Source organism: Elephantulus edwardii, unplaced genomic scaffold (genome assembly GCF_000299155.1).
Source record: "Elephantulus edwardii isolate Elephantulus edwardi_28Jun2011 unplaced genomic scaffold, EleEdw1.0 scaffold00053, whole genome shotgun sequence".
In the NCBI taxonomy this organism is placed as follows: Eukaryota; Metazoa; Chordata; class Mammalia; order Macroscelidea; family Macroscelididae; genus Elephantulus; species Elephantulus edwardii.
Window position 1 is genome coordinate 8142835 of NW_006399803.1, and position 6485 is coordinate 8149319.

The following is a 6485-nucleotide window of genomic DNA, read 5'->3' on the forward strand; positions in this document are numbered from 1 at the left end:
ATATAAAATATCAGAGGGGTATAATATTCTAGTTAGAATGTGCAAGAATTTAAACATTTGATACATGGATGTAGACTTATTTGGATGTTGTTACATATCACATATCATGGGGTCTGAATCCACTCATAGCTGACCCTCCAGCAGGTTTTCAGAGGCTGTAAATTGCAAAGGAAGAGACTTCCTATCTTTCTCCCACAGAGTGGATTCAAATCTCCACCTTTGGGTTAGCTGTGCAACTCCCTACAGATGAGGCCCTGAGAGTCCCATATTTAGATTGTTGTTACTATATACCACATTTCAGAAGTGAGTCGTAGCAGACCCTACAGCAAGTTTTCAGAGACAGAAAATCACACAAGATTGCACATTTTTCTCTCAAGAAGCAGCTGGTGGATTCAAACAGGGTGGCTTTGGGTTAGCAGCTCAACTCCTTACCACTAAGCCACAAAAGTTCCATATTTGGATTGGTTATTTGAATCAAAAGGCAGCTGACTTAAGAATATTTCACAAAGGCTCCTGAAGAAATTTCTGGTAAATTCCTATAAAAAAATCCATTCTGTATCTTTAACCATAAAGGAAAATGTGTCCTTTGTTACATTGTTGTAGTTATATGCCGTCGAATTGACTCTTAACTCATAGCGGCCATATGAACAATGGATCTGAACCCTGCCCTATCTTTGCCATCCTGACCATCTCTGACTCTGTGTTAATCCATCTCATTGAGGGTCTTCCCTTATTTGCTGACCATCTACCTTTTTCAAACACCATGATCTTTTCCAAGGACTGGCCCCTTCTAACAATATGACCAAAGTATGTGAGATGAAGTTTCACTGCCTTTGTCTCCAAGGAACACCCTGATTACACCTTTTCTAAGATGTATTTGCTTGTCCTTCCAGCAATCCATGGAATATTCAGTACTGACCCTTCTTCTGTCGTCCTTTTGTTGTCCAATGACCAGACGCCATAGTGTGTAATTGAGAAGATCATGGTTTGTGGATCAGGCATACCTTAGTCTTTAAACTGATATCATTACTCTTTACTACTCTAGAGCAGTCCTTGACAGCAGAATTTACCAGTGTGATATATCTCTTTAATATTTTTACTGCTGATAACATTGTGGATCCAAACAAGATGAAAACCTTGATGACTGCAATCTCTTCTCCATCTATCATGATGTCTGATAATGGGAATTTTTGTTTTCTTGATGTTGAGATGTAATTCATAACGAAGGCTGTAGTCTCTGATCTTCTACAGCAAACATCTCAAGTCCTCCTCACTTTCAGCAAGTAAGGCGGTGCCATCTGCAAAACTCAGGTTGTTGATGAATCTTCTTCATGAAGATTGGCTTTTCACATTATTTGCTTAGCATACAGATTGAATAGGTATGAAAAAAGGATATAGCCCTGAGGCACACCTTTCTTGATTTTAGACTATTTAGTATTTCCTAGCTGTATATGCACAGCAACCTCATAGTCTAGGTATAAGTTTTGTATGAGCACAATTAAAAGTTATGGGATTCCTATTCTTCTAAAATTAGTCACCAGAGATGCCTACAGTATTGATAGGATAAGGGGAGATTCAGATGGTGATCCAATGAACATATAAAGTCACTATGAGTCATAGTAGACTTGCAGAGCACTTACCACCACCACCACCACCAAGGCTTTGTAGATTTCAGGGGAAACAGGCAAAAGTTGAGGCTTAGATCTAGGTAGATCGTTCAGATTCTATTCAAGCGCCTCAATTTTGGGACTATCACAGCATAGTTCAATATTTAAATAAATAGAACAATCACATTCTGTTTTGTCTCAACAAATAAGAAAACTAGCTTTGATTCTATGTCAAAGTTAGCATTTTAAAATATTGTTGTTGTTGTTGTGTGCCATCGAGTCGCTTGCGACTCATAGCCACCCAATGTACAAGAGCCCTAAACACCGCTGTATCCTGTGCCAACCTCGCTGTCTCCAATACGCTCATTCCCACCACCCCAATCACAGAATTGATCCATCTCATCAAGGGTCTTCCTCTCCTGCGCTGTCCCTCCACTCTGCCAAACATGAGGTCCCTTTCCAAGGAACAGTCCCTCCTTGCAACATGCCCAAACTATGTCAGACGAAGCTTCAAAATCCTTGACTCCAAGGAGCACTCTGGCTTCACCCCCTCCAGGACAAACCTGTTTGTTCTCCTACCAGTCCATGGTATATTCAACACTCTTCTCCAGCACCACAACTCAAAGGCATCAATTCTCTTTCTACCATCCCTAGTCACTGTCCAACTCTACAATGCATCGCATGTAATTGCGAAGAGTATAGCCCAGATCAGGTGCACCTTAGTCTCCAACTTGACATCATTGCTCTTCAGTACTCTTGAGAGGTCCCTCACAGCTGACTTTCCCAATGCAATTCGTCTTCTGATTTCCTGGCTGCTGTTACCAAGAGTTTTGACTGTGGAACCAAGTAAACTAAAACTGTTAACTATCTCAGTCTCTTCACCATCCATACTGATGCTGCCAGTTGGCCCAGTGGGGAGAATCTTTGTTTTCTTGATGTTGAGCTTCAATCCATATTGAAGCCTGCAGTCCCTGACCTTCTCCAGCAAGAGCTTCAGGTCCTCCTCAGTTTCAGCAAGCAGGGTTGTGTCATCTGCATGTTTGCTTTATTTGATTCAGTAATATTCACCATCTCATTTGGGGTCTTCCTCTCCTGCACTGTCCCTCGACCCTTCCAAGCATGATGTCCTTCTCCAAAGACTGGTCTCTCCTGGCCACATGCCCAAAGTATGTCAGACAGAGCTTAAAGGTTTTCATTCCAAGGATAAGCCGTTCTAAAACAGATGGATAATGCAGGAGAAGAAGATCCCAGATGAGATGGATTGACACAGTAACTGGGGTAATGAGGGTTAAGTGGGTCAGAGTCAGACTGGCTCAGGATAGGGTAGGGTTCAAAACTATTGTACATAGACTCTCTCTGAGTTGCAGGTGACTCAATGGCACATAACAACAACAATATTCACCAAACAGTATTAACAAATGGACAAAATGTCTGCCCTCATAGCATTTACTTTGTAGTGAGGAAGAGAAATAAAAAGATAAGTAAAATACAGAGCAGGTTAGGTGATTGTCAGTGATATGGCAAAAAAAAAAAAAAGAAAGCAAAAAAGAAAGTATTAGAGGTAAGTGAGAGAAATGGGAAATTTTTGAGGAAACAGGAAAGGACTAAGGGATGTGTCATGCATAGACTATCTGGGTAAAATGTAAAAGTCCTCTCAGGCACATGCAAAGGTCCTGAGGTAAGAGAGTTGGTTGGGGAGTAGGGAAAGGGAGAGAGAAATTAAAAAGCAAAAAAACAAAAAAAAAACTTCCACCAAACTAAAAGGAGGTCAGAATGATAGAATTATGTAAAAATATCTTTCTTTGCAAACCTATTCATTATTATAAACATAAATGGTGACTATACACATGGACTTCATCTGATGGGCTACACAGGAATCAGAGTGACTACATCTGTGGAAGAAATCACTGGAGAAGCTCAATATCAGCTGTGAAAACTAGGCCAGGTCTTGATTGTGGAACAGACTATGAACTACTCATATGTAAGTTCAAACTGCAGCTAAAGAAACTCAACTCCGATCCACATGAACCAAAGTTTGACCTCAAGTCTATCCCATCATAATTCATTGACTCTTGATCTTATGCTATTTCTTAAAATTTTTCTATTGTTAGCCACTTCTTTTTGGTACAGTGACTCTATGTACTTCTTCCATCTTCTTTTAATGCATCCTGAATCGTTCAATATAGCATCCTTAAGCATTACAACTCGTGGCTTGAGTTTGTTCTTTAGTTCTTACAGCTTAAGAAATGCCAAGCGAATTTGGCCCTTTTGATTTTCTAAATCCAGCTCCTTGCACATTTCATTATAATACTTTGTCTTTGTCTTCATCCTTTGAAATCTTCTATTCAGCTCCTGAACTTCTTGATTTCTCCCTTTGATTTGGCTTCTCAGTGCTCTAGTGCAATATTCAGTCTCTTCTGACATCCATTTTGGTCTTTTCTTTTTCTTCCTTCTTTGTAATGACCTTTTTCATTCTTCATTAATGGTATTCTTAATTCCCACAGCTCATCTGGTCTTCGTTCATTAATGTTCAAAGCCTCAAACCTGTTCCTGAGTTGGTTTTTAAATTCAGAAGGGATAGACTCAAGATCAAATTTTTATTCCTGTGGATATTATTTCATTTTCTTTTGCTTTAATTTGAATTTGCATATTCAGTTGATTATCTGTTCCACAGCCAGCACCTGGACTAGTTTTTTTTCACTGATGCTATTGAACTTCTTCAATGATTTCTTCCACAGATATAATTGATCTGATTTCTGTACATACCATTAGGTCAAATCCATGTGTATAGCCTGTGTTTATTTTTCTTATAAAAGATATTTGCTATGAATGAATAATTGATTGTGCAAAATTCTATCATTCTATCCCCAGCCTCATTTCTGTCACCAAGTCCATATTTTCCGTATTTCCTTCTTCCTGATTCCCAACTTTTGCATTCTAGTCACCCATTATTATTAATGCATCTTGGTTACATATTTGATTGATTTCTGAGTGCAACATTTGGTAGAAATCATCTATTTCCTCCTCTTTGACCTTGATTGATGGTGCATAAATGGCCTGATAGTGGTATTAACAGGTCTTCCTTGTATGTATATGGATATTATCCTGTAACTTACAATATTATATTTCAAGGTGGATCTAGAAATGGCCTTTTTAACCATGAAAGCAACCCTGTGTTTTCTCACCTTTTCATCTCCAGCATAGTAGATCATATGATCATCTGATTCAAAATGTCTCATGCCAAGCCATCTCATTTTGCTAATACCCAATATGTCAATAATTATGGGCTCCATTTCTTTCTTAATAATGTCCAGTTTTTCTACATTCATGCTTCTCACATATCATATTCCAATCATTAGTTTCTGCCTACAAGTATTCCTCCTCCTTTGTGTTTCCAAATTTGAGAGCTCATCCTCAGTTGCCATATCTGTTAGTCTACTCTAAGTGTGCTCTACTGTACGTAGGGGTTTTGAAGACTTGTTATATTTCGGAAGTGGATGGCCAATCCTTCTTCATAGTCTGTCTTAATTTGGATGCTCAGTTTTAGAACACTATCTGACAGACAATCATTTTTCTGAGCAGATGAAAAACACTTCCCTTAGAAATAACCAATACATTCTACACGTGCATTGACTCATGCCTACCCAGTCTAGCCCTCCCTTCCCCAGCCACCCCTTGATATAATAGCTTTTATCCATGTCAATGTATTGTTACAGTTGTTTTTGGATAACTGTCAGCAATAGGTTACCTACATGTGATATTAATGATATTGTTTTATAATTTCAACATTCTGATGGATGGCTCTTCTTGAGAGTGAGAACTACTATAGATCTCTTCCAGTCAGTAGGTCAAACAGCTGTCCTTCAAATATCCTGGCATAGACTGGTGAGTACATGCAGGGTTGCATTATTATTTGAAACGTGTCAGTTGGTATTCCATAAATTCCTGGGCATTATTTTTTTGCCACTGTCTTCAGTACAGCCTGAACTTCTTCCTTCATTACCATTGGGTCTTCTTCTTAAGGTACTTCTTAAAATATTTCAGTTTCATCCTGTGGGAAACCAAATTTCACACCAAATATTATATGATAAATGATATGCTTAATCAAGAATTGAAGGAATCACAAAAAATAAATTGGAATTTCTCTTGTGACAGATCATAGGAAATGAGCTGTTTCCTGCAGACAAGAAGCAGCTAGGGTCCCCCTAAAGAGGGAGAGTTAATACATGTGAAATACTTCCTTCCTGGGCTAAGCATTAGGTTGGCAGTAGAGGAAAAACTCAACTTCATTTACAAGAGAATTCTCTATATGATTTGCTTGTCCTGATTCTCAATAAATCCAGAGAGAGGCATGGCTTGTGGCTCTTCGGTTGATTCAAACTGCTGACCCCCTCATTTTTATGCTCTCTGTTTTGTCTCATTTTTGGTGTTTGGTTTCATTTTTTTACTTTTTGCTCAATCTGCAACAGCATCCACTTCTTTTTGGTAGAGGAATTCTGTGTATTCCTTCCACCTTCTTTTGATGTTTCCGGATCACTTGAGGTTTTGCCCATAGTATCTCTCAGTATCACAATTTAAGGCTTTACTTTGTTTTTCAGTTTCTTCAACTTTAGAATGCCAATCAAGTTATTCCCTTTAAAAAAATATATTTTTTAGCCATCATTATTAATTTTAATGAAAATTTACAGAGATTTTAGCTTTCCACTCATTCATTGTTGCATTTTTCTCCCTGCCCACCCGTCCCCTCCAGTTCGTTCTTTTCTTTGAAAATGAAAGAAAAATTATTTCATTGTTATATTCCCTGCCTCCAAGTCCACTCCACTATGCAGCCTTCGTTCTGGACTCATGTCATGACAATAATACCTAATCATATATACC